The sequence below is a fragment of the Polyodon spathula genome, chromosome 28, assembly GCF_017654505.1.
Source record: "Polyodon spathula isolate WHYD16114869_AA chromosome 28, ASM1765450v1, whole genome shotgun sequence".
NCBI lineage: Eukaryota > Metazoa > Chordata > Actinopteri > Acipenseriformes > Polyodontidae > Polyodon > Polyodon spathula.
Genome location: NC_054561.1, coordinates 924,008 through 936,917, shown reverse-complemented (window position 1 = coordinate 936,917; position 12,910 = coordinate 924,008). Strand labels below are relative to the sequence as shown.

The 12,910-nt window shown below is 44.2% G+C and overlaps 1 protein-coding gene across 5 annotated transcripts in view; it reads left to right on the top strand.

Annotated features, from left to right (window-relative positions):
- Positions 1-12,910, top strand: part of LOC121301899 (retinoic acid receptor alpha-B) — a 106,054-nt gene that overhangs the window by 54,305 nt on the left and 38,839 nt on the right. The window contains exon 1 of one of the 5 annotated variants that reach the window (XM_041231612.1): positions 12,722-12,894. The exons of the other annotated variants lie outside the window; for them this stretch is intronic. The gene's annotated coding sequence lies outside the window, so the exon portion shown is untranslated. Of the gene's footprint in view, positions 1-12,721; positions 12,895-12,910 lie in introns of those variants that run through there. 5 annotated transcript variants of the gene reach the window in all.

Here is a 12,910-nt window from a genome sequence, read left to right as displayed (position 1 = left end):
GTAGACTACAGACAGGCCATGCTTTCATACAGGAGCTAGTCCTCAAAGCACAGGCTTGACAAACAATGTATTCTCTGAACTATCATGTATTAACCTTGGTCCCGAGATGAGACGCTGGGGTACTGCAGGATAGAGGCATTGCAATAATATCCTATCTCCTCCTAGCTCCTCTCTGTCTCTCTCACTTTCTCTCTGTCTCTCTCACTTGCTTGCATCTCCATTCACTAACACTCTAAATAATTAATGCCAGCAGGCTGCAGAGAAGATTAAAATAACACATTAGTCTCTTGCCTGTTCACACTGTATTGCTGCAGGCTCAGCACTGGGGCTTCTAAAAGTGGCCCAAAGTAAAAGCACAGGCAAGCATTGTAAAGCACAGAGAGGGATGGTAAAGCATAGGGAAGCATTGTAAAGCACAGAGAGGGATGGTAAAGCATAGGGAAGCATTGTAAAGCACAGAGAGGTATGGTAAAGCATATTAAACATGGTAAACTAACCATCATAAAAGTGTAATAAAGCATATTAAGATAAAACTGTGATAAATGCTTAGGGTGCAGTACAGTCTGGTGCTAGAATTTAATTAACACAAGCACATTGCATGTTTCATATACAGTGTAAACCCTTATGGAACAATGACCAGTATATAGAGCAGTGTCTGGTCTCTTCTTCGTGTCGCCTCTGGGCTGGTGTAGAGCGGTGTGTGGGCTTCCTCAACCTTCACAAACAGTGCTGACTCCAGGGAAAGAGTTATCCAAGCCTTTCAACGCTGCTTGAAAAAACAGCAGCGGTGTCAAACGCCAACCCTAACGCCGGCTGCCTGCAGAGAGGGTGCACCGTCCCAGTGCTTCTGAGAAAGAAGGGGCATTCTGTGAAAATGAGATCTAATGAACACCTTAATTCACACGCCCCGAGAAGCTTGCGAGTCATTCCATTACGAGGGTAGTGCAGGCGATCTGAGAGCTGGGAGCACACAGAGATCTTCACTCATTCATGCAGAGCAGTGTGATTCAGCTCAGGTTTTACAGGCATTCTGTGAGCTTAATAATAATAACAATGCTCCTATTGCAGAGCAGTTTGAGCCAGTACAGCCTACCCTGACACCTTTACAGTGGCATGCCATGGGTAGTAATGCACACAATTATGGCACAGCACTGTTACCCTAAAAGCAGTTTAACGATAGTAATGGAAAGCACAGCAGATGCAAAGCATTTTGTCTCCACATGGTTTGCTGAACTAAACTGGGTTTCGCCAGCTGATATGAACAGTAAGCCGAACCTGTGCGATTTGTCTCACAGTTTCCGGTGTGCTGTCCAGGATTGAGCCCTTCGCTCTCTGACAGGGACACAAAGAGACTATGCTGGTTTATGAGCACAGCAGTAATAGGCAGGGATGTGAATTGCACATATAAAGCAGATCAGCTCTGTAAAAAGCAGCAAGAGGGGCCAGCGGGTTTAACCCTTTGGTCCCTGGATCTCGCTGCAGCACAACTAGTATTGGAATATCCCACTCCCAGTTCCTAGTCCTGACTTCACCTTGTGCGCTTCCCCGGTCCCCTCCTGGATTCTTATAACATTTTATTTACAAATTTCACTTTGATTTGCGCATGCACAGCGTTCATTTTACAGTCATTTACAGTATGCTATAGCCTTAGTGATGAAACGTCCAACCACTACAAGCAACAGGATTTTGGATTAAGTGAACACATTGGGATTAAGTAAACACATTGGGATTAAGTGATCACATTGGGATTAAGTGAACACATTGGGATTAAGTGATCACATTTGGATTAAGTGATCACGTTCGGATTAAGTGATCACACTCTGATTAAGTGAACACATTGGGATTAAGTGATCACACTCGGATTAAGTGATCACACTCGGATTAAGTGAACACATTGGGATTAAGTGATCACACTCGGATTAAGTGATCACATTTGTTTTCCTTTAGCGTTAGAAACCTTTTAACCTTTACAGCATTTATTATTTCAGTGGAACATTTTTTTATCTGCGGTTCTTAAAAAATAAATAAATAAGTAAATAAAAATAACTTCCTGCCTTTTGTTCTGTGTTTTATTAAAAACTCTCTGTTCTGTTCTGTAAAGTTAACCAATTCCCTGCTTTGAGCTAGACAGAGAATGAGGCAGAGAGAAGTGGGTGTTACATCTGGGGCACAACAGAGCTCAGTTACATTTATGAAACCGTCTCCGACTTTCTGACTTTCCTCCAGGATAGCAAGGGTTACGGGGAGTGGGGCCCCCCTCATTTTATTATTGTTAATATTTTTAGATCGGGGTAAAACCTGTGCAAACTTTTTTTTTTTTTTTGGTTCCTTTTTTTTTTGTATTTCTTCCTTTTTGGTTTGAAATAAACATCATGTGAGCAGAGGGGGGGGGGGTGTTTAACTGCATTTCATTTCAATCAATCAGTCTTTATTTTATATAGCGCCTTTCATAGTGGAGCACCGTCACAAAGCGCTTTACAAGATGCAGTAAATGCAAGAAAATCCATAATACTTCAAATACAGAGAAATGCATCATCCATGATACACAGTAAAAAATGCATAATACATTAAATACGGTAGAAAGTGCGTAATACTTGATGATAGCATAATTTACAAAGCTGGGTTAATAAAGTGATGGTGTCTGTTTGTGTATTCTATACTCTTGTGTAAGAAGCCAGCAGCAGTTTGGGTAAGTTTGTGCATGCAGGTCTTTATTTATTCCATCAAACCCAGCATGACTCAGTTGGGATTGTGCAGCCCTGATCTCCTGCTGTTAAGCACACAGGAGGCAGTAAATCATTTAAGTGAATTGTAGAGGGGAATGTGCGCTGGCAATGGCAAGGTTTGTGTGGTTAGAGGGATCCGTCAGATTTCCCAGTTTTATTGCACAGCAGTTATAGCCATTCCAGGTTTTACTACAAGCTCAATTAGACATAGTGTGTATAGGTAGCAAGGTGTGTCTTATTAAACTCGTAGTAAAACCAGGAATGGATCAAACTGCTGTGCAACGGGAGCCTTACTCCCACCCCTGTTGCAGGGGTGTATTGTTGTGTTTTCCTCTGCACTTGTGTCTGCCCGAGCAAGCTGTACTGTGGACCCCCCTCCTCTCCCCTACCTCGGCTTCTGTAAATTCTTGGCAGTTGACCCCCTGATCTGTAAGTGGCTCTGCCTGTCATTGCTGCTTACTGTCAGACTGGTGGCGGGGGAGTTGGGATGTACTGTTGTAATACTAAAATATGATGAAAAAAAAATCTACCCCCCCCTTTCTACACTCCTCCTTCTCTACTATGAAACCTTATAAGAGTGTACTACAGTAAATTTGCACAGCGATTGTTCACTTTTGCAATGCTTCCCTGTGCTGTACCAGACCTTACTGTGCTTTACAATGCTTCCCTGTGCTTTACCAGACCTCTCTGTGCTTTACAATGCTTCCCTATGCTTTACCAGACCTCTCTGTGCTTTACAATGCTTCCCTGTGCTTTACCAGACCTCTCTGTGCTTTACAATGCTTCCCTGTGCTTTACCAGACCTCTCTGTGCTTTACAATGCTTCCCTATGCTTTACCATACTTATCTGTGCTTTACAATGCTCCCCTATGATTTACCATACCTCTCTGTGCTTTGCAATGCTTCACTGTGCTTCACCACACCTCGCTATGCTTTACCAGACCTCTCTGTGCTTTACAATGCTTCCCTATGCTTTACCAGACCTTTCTGTGCTTCACAATGCTTCCCTGTGCTTTACCAGACCTTTCTGTGCTTTACAATGCTTCCCTATGCTTTACCAGACCTCTGTGAAGTAAGTTGTAGTAAAGTACAGAAAAAACAATGAACCAGCCCCTTGTCACAGTTTAGTTTCAGAATCCTCTGCTAATGAACAGTATAGTAATGGGAAGGAAATGAAGCATCCCTGTGTGAGTGTCAGTGTGTGTCCGTCTCTCTCTCCCTCCCCCTCCCTCTGTCTCTCTCTGCTCCAGGAGGCTTGTGGTTCCTCTCTGGAGTGCCAGTTTCAGTGACAGGCTTAATTTAATCCTTGCTGGCTGTGAGGGGCTGAGGGCTGCTGTTGGTTTAAACGGCCTGTCGGCTCAGAGTGTTAGAAAATAATAGAGAGAGAACAGAAAGAAAGAGAGAGGGAGAGGGAGGGAGCGAGAGGAGGGAGAGCTGTTTAAAGCATAGCAAAATGTAATAAAGCACGGAGAAAGCATGGTAAAGCACCAAGAGGTATGGTAATGCATATTAAACAAACCATGGTAGGCTAACCCTTATGAAAAGTTTCCCACAGTAAAAACACAGCAAAGTGTATGAAAGCACTGTGAAAATCTGGTAAAGCATTGCAAAGCATAGAACGGAATGATAAAGCATATTAGAAGACATGGCAAACCAGGGTAAACTATGATCCACAGTATAGCCATTGGAAAAGCATGGGCAGGGGGGCAAGAGCTCCTAACACCATTACATCATGATTATACTCTTCCTCTCTCTGCTTTACAATGCTTTCCTATGCTCCACGGAAGCCTGCCGCTTACATTGTGCAGTTCGGTTTCTGTAAAACGGCTTCTTCCAGCTAGCATTGCCTGCCCCCTATATTTGTGTTAATGTTTAACGCCCCCCTCCCCCCCCCAGAAAAAAGAGAGAGTGAAAAACAAAACAGTCTTTTATCATCCTGTCAGAAAGCAGGTTGGTGCTGGGAAGGGAGGGGAGAAGAGCAAGTGTTTTAAAGAGAGTCTCAACGCTGGGATGAACTGGATAAATGATTTCTTTCGGTAGGGAATAGGGGAGGAGGGGAGAGTGAGTGAGAGAGAGAGAGTGTGTGTGTGTGTGTGTGTGTGTGCCAGTGACAGTTTGTTGCATAAGTGTGTGCTATATATGCTATGTTGACTAGGGGAGTGACTGGAAGCTGATGAAGAAGAGGGGCAGGGGGAGGTTTGTTTGTGTTGAACAAAAGCTGAAATATTGAGAATCTCTGAGGGGTAGAAGTGAATAGGGAACTACAATTGCAAGGCTGGGTGTGTGTGTGTGAAAGAGAGTGAGTGCCAGATTGATGCATCACTCCTGGTTAAATATTGGCAGACTCCTTTAATGTGCTGGTGGGCTCAGCTGAGCTGGGGTTCAGCAAGCAGTGAACCCCATGCACTTTTACCCCCATGCTTTTAGAATGGTTATAATATGCATTTATCACCATTTACCCTGGTTTGCCATGTTTTTAATCTGTTTTACCAGACCTCTCTCTGCTTTACAATGCTTCCCTATGCTTTACCACACCTCTCTGCGCTTTACAATGCTTCCCTATGCTTTACCAGACCTCTGTGCTTTACCATGCTTTCACTGTGCTTTATTACAGTTCGCTACGTTTTTACTGTGTGAAACATTTATAATGTTAAAGTGTTGCAAGTTAAGTCATACAGAGCCACCCCTGCAATGTCATGCCAGTGCAGAGAAAGAGAGAGAGAGGGAACGCCACCCCCCACCCCGCCGCAGTGGGGATCCTTCTCTGTTTGTGATTAGGGGAGAAGAACCCCTTTGATATACAGCTGCATTAATGATTAATAACGAGGGGATGAATGCTGATGATTCCAGCCTGCTCTTCAAAGGGCTGGGTGCAGGCTTGGGGTGACGAGTGAGCGTTCTGAGCACTCCGCAGATGGATTCATTTATCTAATAAATGATCTGTTCATTGAGATTTCACCCTCTCAACTCCTCTCCCCGTTCACATACAATATCTCTTTTACAATCTGCAACAGACAGAACAAACACATAACAATTGAATGGAAAGAAAGAAAATTCCGTAAAATACTGAAGATTTTCACACATTCTAGAAGGTAACCCAGACAGACAGCTGCAGATTTGCAGAGACTTAAACTTTGTTTACAAGTTTAACAGGAGTTAAACTTTGTAATTTTAACTTGTGATGTTTTAAGATTTTATTTTATTTTTTCCAAAGTCTGTTTGTATTTTAAGAGACTATTCATGTCATTTAATGAACCCGCCAATATCAGTTACAGGAATTTCAAAGTTGATTTTATTCATAAACAGACTTCTTTAATTCACCCCTGAGTTACAGCTTTGTAAAAATCAAGCCAGTTTCAAAACTACAGCTAAGTAATACAATTCAAGGGCTCCAACAGACACTCAGCTTTGTTCTTGATTTTGCGACATTTGTAGCAATGTTGTCCAACACTTTGAACATATATTGCCCTTTTATTTTCATAACAGCCATCTCAAGTAACTTTTGGACCATAGAAGCCTTTCCCCGATTCGCAGTTGGAAATATCAGAATTACAAAAAAAGATGCAGCTCTTGGTTATCGCTGTTGTACTGCTAGCAAGCAGAAAGAGCCATATTAACAGGCAGGAGGAGGCGGGGGCTGGAGGTAGCTGCTCCAGTCCTTTTGAAATGTCAATGGAGACCCATTGCTGCGCTCCCGGTATGTGTGCTGAGCTGGGCTGTGTTTGTCAGCATTGGGTCCAGTTATCCATTGCAGGACCCCCTCCCGGGCTGCACAGCCTTCCCCCCACCTCTCCCTGATGAATAGGCGCACAGCCCTGCCCCTCCTCACAATAGGAACCGGCCACTCCAGCATTTGTCATGTTCAGACCCTGCAAGCTGCTGCTGCCGCTGCCTCTCCAAGGGCTTTTGTTCCTAAACCTGCTGGCTAAGCAGGGGATTTCTGATGCTCCATTAGCATTTGAACTGGCTTTGCACATTTTTAAATTTCACATTGCTTCACAGGGAGAACCCCTGGGTTACGAGAGTAAACGCGCGCGCGCGCGCGCGCGCACACACACACACACACACACACACACACACACACACACACACAGACACTCGGATGGAGACACAACGTGACACACACACACATACAGTACACACATCTAAACACACAAGTAAACCCCCCACTCTTATCTCATCTTCAAAGTGATCTTGCCTTGCCATGGCTTCAGGGAACATCTTTGGTGGAAGGTTCCAAAGTAAGAGAGTTGAGGTTTGCATTTGCTGTTTACTTTTAAATCATTCTGAAGGGATCATTGTTAGGACAGGACTAAAACTCAAGTAACTTGGTAAAGACTATATGGGATAGTAGAAGAGCCCAGACTGGCCCCGGCATTTTGTATAGTAGTGTGAAAGTTCGAAGGGAATGTGCTTTAAAGCAGTGACTGGGTTCCAGTTGTTCTGCACAGAGTTGCAATCCTGGGTCTGTCCAGCGCATTGCAGCAGAGTTGCGCAGGCCTGGCTGTGGTTTCCGACTGGGAGGCAGGGCACAGCGCTGTACCTGGATTAAGCAATCACAGTGCACCGCTGGACCTTCCTTCTCCAGGGACAGCATTAGCTGAGTGATTTTGCTAATTGTTGTATTCTTAAGAGCCAAGGGGAGGAACCCGTGCCAGGGAATCACAGGAGCAAATTACAGCAAATTAGCAGCATTGCCTGGGGCAGTGTTACCTGGATCAGCAAGTGAGAAGGCTGCTGAACGAAACTTGATACCAAATATAAAAGAGTAGAGCAATTTCCCCCCCCCCCCCCACACACACACACCCCACACACTTCAACTTTCATCTTTATTCCCCCCTTGAAAGGGGGGAACTGATTGGTTTGCCCGTAACCGGAATCACTTTTCTCAAAGAGGGGTCCCAGCCATACCAGCCATTGTTTTTTTTTTATTTTTATTTTTTTTTCTGCTTAACAAACTACAAGTTGAACAGTTTTGTTGTTAAGAAGGGGATCCACGTACAGTTTTGTGTCATGTCAGTTTGTCTGTGTGTAAGGCAAGGCATTGCCCACATAGACAATGGGAGTAGAAAAGTTACAGGGTGTTGTGTATTAAAACACAAGCCAACAAACACCAGGTTCTGTTCGTATCCTTTTATAAAGAAGAACGACAAACAACCAGAGCCACCTTCGTGATCTCTTCCCACCAGGTTCTGTGCGTATCCTTTTATAAAGAAGAAGGACAAATAACCAGAGCCACCTTCGTGATCTCTTCCCACCAGGTTCTGTGCGTATCCTTTTATAAAGAAGGAAAAACAACCAGAGCCACCTTCGTGATCTCTTCCCACCAGGTTCTGTGCGTATCCTTTTATAAAGAAGAAGGACGAACAACCAGAGCCACCTTCGTGATCTCTTCCCACCAGGTTCTGTGCGTATCCTTTTATAAAGAAGAAGGACGAACAACCAGAGCCACCTTCGTGATCTCTTCCCATGTTATTATTTCTCTTGCTGACACCAGGATATTCAATTACCAAGACGAAAAGCCTGTTTTTTTGTTTTGTTTTTATTCATTGGGATTTCTGTGCAAGTGGTGGCAAGTTACAGCACAACCTGTCGAAGTGCTCGGCACGGCACAGCGAGACACGGCTGTTGTTGAGAGGAACGTATAAAACATCCCCACAGCATTCAAGGCTCGCTCTTAAAGCCCCAGATAAAAACCACAGAAACTTCTTGTCCAGTAGACAAATGTTTTGGCTTGCTGCCATCGCCATTGTAGTTATCATGTTTTTTGGTTTTAAAACTTGGCAATAAAATAAGAAAGAAAGCATGCCAATAAAACTTAAGTTCTGCTGGAGTTTACAATTGTAGCCTTAGTGTAAGTACCTGATAAATAGAGAACGAGTCAAACACTTTGAAGTTTCTGTGATTGTGACAGGAGCCAGCACGATGTGATGCTGTCATTTCAGACACTTTGAGCAATATTCACAAAGCATTCACCACCGTTCTGACTTTGCACCCCTTTTCTGTTAGACAAACACAACAGCTAAAGCAACAATCTGTTATTGCTTTATTGATTTCTATCTTTTTTATATATCATTTTTACATTTGGTATAATGTGTTTCTATAGTAAACAGAATCATGTTTTTGCAATAACAGAAACACGTGTTTAGTTTTTATACATGTAAGCAATTGAGTAATATGTAAACCACGTCTCTTCTATGATTGGTATGAAGTGCGTTTCAGAGTTCTACCCTTTCCCTGGTAGAATCTCCATGTCTGTATTTTGCCTGCATTTTGCTATAGTAGATGTGCTTCCAGAAAGAGCCGTTTGTTTATAAAAGCTTCAGATAGGAATGTGTGGTCACGTAGCAAGGAGTACATTGTAGGAGTGTGTTTTTCGCCTGTACCTACACATCAGCAGAAAGAATACCCGTCACTGACTCATTGTGTGAGACCCTGAGCAAGCCACTGAACCTCCTCGTGCTCCGTCCTTCGGATGAGACGCCAAACAAACGAGGTCCTATTGGAAGAGACTCTGCTGCAGCCCCTGACTCACTGTGTGTGTGTGTGTGTGTGAGAGACCCTGAGCAAGCCACTGAACCTCCTCGTGCTCCGTCCATCGGACGAGACGTAAAACAAACGAGGTCCTGTTGGAAGTGACTCTGCAGCGGCTGTGGTGATGCAATGTTGATGAATAAGTCACTTTGGATAAAAGTTCCTGCTATATGATTAATAATAATAATAATAATAATAATAATAATATATTTCTTGCAATAATGGTGTGTATTTCCATGGTGTAGCTGAGTGGTGGTGGAGAGCTTGCTGTCAGCCCTGCAGATCTGCACAGTCTCACTTCCCTGGCCTGGGATTCCTTTCTTATCTCTTGATCTGGGACAGGGCAGAGCAGAGCAGAGCAGGAGGAACCAGCCACAGAAAAAACACAAAATCAGAAGCACTAGTCTGTTTTTAATTGTATTTGGGGGGGGGGTGTTTACAGAACTGCAGTTTCACTTCTGTGATTTAACCCTCTAATGTGTATCTCTCTTCCTCCCCCTCTCATCCAGTGCTGCAAGCTGCCCTCATTATCCCTGTGTTATATAACAACGGCAAGCTGTCTGTACCAAGCCTATTGCAATTGAAACACACTCTGGAACATGACTATAAATAATACCTACTTTCTCCTTTCATTTCAAAACAGCCGGTCCTGCCTTTGTAAAGCACACAGAAAGGGGGGGGGGGTCGTGGGGGACTGGCTCTTCAAGGGAAATGACAGCAACTCTAGTAGTGTAATAAATGCCTGTCACACACACACACACACACACAGACTGGCTAGCAGATAGGCAGGCTGCATGCCTCTGTTAATTATTTTGATCCCCCTCACTCCCTGTGGTGCGCAGGTGCTGATCCTAACACCGTCGAGGTTCCCAGGTTTGTTCTCTTACCAGCACCAGGTTGGCATTGATCAGAGTCTTTTGCTCCTGTGCTGAAGCTGCCAGCAGCGCTGAGTTCTTTATACTACTGCATTGAATTAGCTGGCTCTCAGATCCCCAGTACAGCACTGAGTTCTCTACACTAGACTGTATTGAATTAGCTGCTCTCAGATCCCCAGTACAGCACTGAGTTCTCTACACTAGACTGTACTGAATTAGCTGGCTCTCAGATCCCCAGTACAGCACTGAGTTCTCTACACTAGACTGTATTGAATTAGCTGCTCTCAGATCCCCAGTACAGCACTGAGTTCTCTACACTAGACTGTATTGAATTAGCTGGCTCTCAGATCCCCAGTACAGCACTGAGTTCTCTACACTAGACTGTATTGAATTAGCTGGCTCTCAGATCCCCAGTACAGCACTGAGTTCTCTACACTAGACTGTATTGAATTAGCTGGCTCTCAGATCCCCAGTACAGCACTGAGTTCTCTCCACTAGACTGTATTGAATTAGCTGGCTCTCAGATCCCCAGTACAGCACTGAGTTCTCTACACTAGACTATATTGAATTAGCTGCTCTCAGATCCCCAGTACAGCACTGAGTTCTCTCCACTAGACTGTATTGAATTAGCTGACTGCCAGATCCCCAGTCTGCTCCAGTTTACAGCCTAATTATTATCCCAAAGAAGACGGTTGAGGTTGGTGTTAAGTCCTAGTGGAGAGGGAGTGCTGTGTGGGAGATCTTCATCTCTGACACCTCGGTGCACATCCTTCACCTCACAATCAGGTGCTACCTAGCGCGCCTTTGTGCCAAGGCTGTGTCTCTGGTTGGGCTTTCTGTGTGGGAATTTCCATCTCAAGTGCCAAATTTATTACCCACCTCATTCCACAACCACCCTCAAACTGAGATTTACAGCCTATTCAAAGGGTTTGTCATTGCTACCCCCCAATACAGAGGTATGTGCCATGAAATACAGGCGAGGAAACATCTGCTTAATAAAGAATACAATGATAAAGAATACATGCACTGTGTTTATATATACTGTATATACATATATATTTATATTTAAACCTCATGATCATGAGAAAAGGTGCTAATTCCTTTCAAAAAGTGTCCCACAGTAAAAATCGCAGCAAAATGTAATAAAGCACAGTGAAAGCATGATCAAGCATTGTAAAGCACAGGGAAGAATTGTAAAACACAGGGAGGTCTGATAAAGCATAGGGAAGCATTGTAAAGCACAGAGATGTCTGGTAAAGCATAGGGAAGCATTGTAAAGCACAGAGAGATCTGGTAAAGCATAGGGAAGCATTGTAAAGCACAGAGAGGTCTAGTAAAGCATGTGGTAAATTATGGTAAATGCACAGGATAACCATGGGGAAAGCCTGAGGGGGAAACTGCAAACCTACAGTGGTAAAGTTTTATAAGGGTGAGACCTAAATAAAGATGCATGTAACTAGATTATACCCCCTTCTCTATGAAAGCTGAACTGCATCCCTGAAAGAGATGCAGTGCAGTGTCCTGAGTCTACCTGGATGGTCTTCAGATCATCAGGACTGAGTTCACTAGAAAAATGTATTGCACTGGTTGCCCTGGTTTTTAAATTGTGGTGGTGGGGGGGGGTGGTGGTGACCACTGCCTCAAGCAGTATGAAGCTGCATATTTCCACAGCTCATTGTGCAGCACAGTTTTTACACAGAAAATCTAGAAGCAGAGAATACAACTGATCAGCTCTTCATGCATTGCCAATTTTTATTTTGTATTGCATCAGCTGTGGAATGCTGGGGGGGGACCTTTGTTCTGTAACAAGACTGACACACACACACACACACACACACACACACACACACACACACACACACACACACACACACACACACACACAGTTTATTTTAGTAATATAACCTGCATGCAGAAAGTAGAGTGTGATGCTGATGCCGATGCTGAGGCAACGTGTGTGTGATGTCATGGGAGACGCGGAGCAGCGCCAGAGACGATCCGAGTGGGTCATTAGGAGGTGAGGCGCCTGCTTGGGCGGGTTCAGCTAAAGTTCAGCCGCATACTATTAAGCAAATTAGACTGAGGGGGAAAAAAAGAGGGAGACAAGAGAAAAAAAAAACTCCTGGGAAAAGAGAAGGGGAATGGGAACGAGCGCAACGACGTCACTGATAGGGAGGGGGCGGGGTAGATTAAAGGATAGACACTAAAAAAAATCTCCCCAGATGTGTGATATGTTGCATATTTCTAAATTGAATTTAAAAAAACACTTAAGCGAGTAAATGTTTAACATTGCGAGTTTTGTAAAAGCAAAGCTTTCGATTTTGTTGTTAAACGTTATCACCGCCCCCTCTACAGAGAGAGAGAGAGAGAGAGAGAGAGAGAGAGGGAGAGAAGGAGAAGGAGAAGGAGCCCGGAGAAGGGAAGGAGGTCTGAAAGACGACTGCAGTTGTGTCACTGCAGAGCGGCACAGAGGCTGCAGTGAGCCTGTTCAACAGCACAGCAAGAGTATTACCTACTGCAGACAACGACCGGGGCAGCGGAGCGCTACGCATCGCACTCCTCCACCTACCGCCGGCATTCTTGAAAGAAAGTTGCAGCGTTATTTGCTTATATTATTAACTGTGATGCGGATTCAGTGCAACACCGTCGCCCGAGGAGAACTGGGTTACTGACACTCGTCTGTCACAGCGCATTTCAACAAGGCAGTCCGGTCATTTCACCCCTTTCACTGGAAGCGTATTGGAGTGAAGATTATTGCAGTGAAGTGTTTATTAT